We start from the raw sequence: 1,853 nt of genomic DNA on the forward strand, positions 1-1,853 counted from the left end.
CTGTTGCACCATGATAAATATAAGTGAGTGACTTAATAGAAAAAGGTCAAAAGGCATGACTAGGCTTTTCATAGAAAGTAAAACAGAATAAAACTAAATATTAGGACACATTTTATGGAACCAGGCATGGTGGTGCACACCTTTAATCCAAGTACTAGCAAAGCAGAGGCAGGCAGATCTCTGAGTTCAAGGCCAGCCTGATCTACAGACTAAGTTCCAGAACAGTCAGGGCTACACAGAGAAGCCTTGTCTGAAAAGACAAAAAAAGTTTTTGAAAAAATATTTGTCTATCATATTGGAAAAGATTCATATATGCATGCAATGGCAAAAAAGTAGAAACTAAATGTCCATGAAAAGGATTAAATAAATTCTGGTATGAATAACCAAACAACATATTCCCTTTTATCCCAGTCTGTTCCTACTTCCATTTTTATACCTTCAAAACCTCTGTGCTCTTGTATGTAATGGATGGCCCCTTGAATTTTAGTTTTCTTATACTATTTGTCAGTCTGAGTAAAATGAACACGAACGATGATAAATTTCTAAATAAAACCAAGTTTTTTTAAATTACAGACTGTTCATAAGATATCTTCCTAGACTTCTACTGGCTCTACTCACTATATCTAGTAGTAGTCATCATTGTTCCTCATCTACAGAACTCCAATCATGACTGACCTAGCTCATCTCCCTAGTTCATGCAGCTGAGCCCTTATCCCCTTTCATCACTCCTTTCACTTTATCCACTATACCTCTCACCCCTGGGCTCTCAACAAGTCATCTATGTTTTGAATATTGTCCATTCCCTTTCCTAATTAAAGGATGGGGCATACAATTTCCCAGGCATGTTCAGTTCTTTCAAGTATAAGTAAAAAGATTTCTGACAAGCCAATAGCAGGCCTAAAACAGGAATTGCAGATCGCAGTTACTGGAAGAGAAAGAGTCTACTCAAGCTAAAATGAACTTGGAGGAGGTCACTCAGACTTGAAATAATCACACAGAAACTATATTATTTAAATCGCTGCTTGGAAAATCACTTAAACATTGGTAGCTAGTTCTTATATCTTAATTTAACCCATTTCTATTAATCTGTGTATCACCACGTGGCTGTGGCTTACCAGGTAAAGTTCTGTCCGGCATCTGTCTCCAGTGGGGCTACATGGCTTCTCCCTGACTCTGCCTACTCTCTCTCTCTCTCTCTCTCTCTCTCTATATATATATATATATATATATATTAGAGAGAGTGTATATATATATATATACTATATATATGAAAGATATATATATATATCTTTCAGCCTGGCTTTACTCTGTTAAGCCATTGGCTGAAACCAGCTTCTTTATTAACCAATGGCAATAAAACATATTCACAGCATACATCGCTTCTCACATTATGAACTCATATTTTTTTCTGTAGAAAACCATGAATTGATGACATTCATAGACTACTCACAAATGCCTTTTAGAGTTATGCTCCCTCAAAAAAAATCTGGCCTGCAGAGGAACCAGGTCACTATCTTATTCTTCTACTTGTGCTCTAGGTTATGACTAATTCAGAGAAAGAACTGTGGAGGAGCTTTTCAGGAGGCTTCCCCATTAAGGTGCTATCCTTAGTGTTCCAAGGTCCTATAAGCAGAACTCATCTAAAGCATGTGACTGAGGCCCTGTACATCCCTTTTAGAATTGTTTTGATGTTTTGTCATCACTTGGCTCTATTTCTTTCTCTGTTAAGCCTGAGTCTCATCACCTAGGTCACTGGCTTTTTATTTATGAGAAATAAAATGGTCCTCTCTCCTCTCCTTTCTCTCTTTGACTTTCAACTACTACCTTATCTCTGCTCTACCACTATCATCATT

The sequence above is a fragment of the Arvicola amphibius genome, chromosome X (genome assembly GCF_903992535.2).
Source record: "Arvicola amphibius chromosome X, mArvAmp1.2, whole genome shotgun sequence".
NCBI classification, from domain to species: Eukaryota; Metazoa; Chordata; class Mammalia; order Rodentia; family Cricetidae; genus Arvicola; species Arvicola amphibius.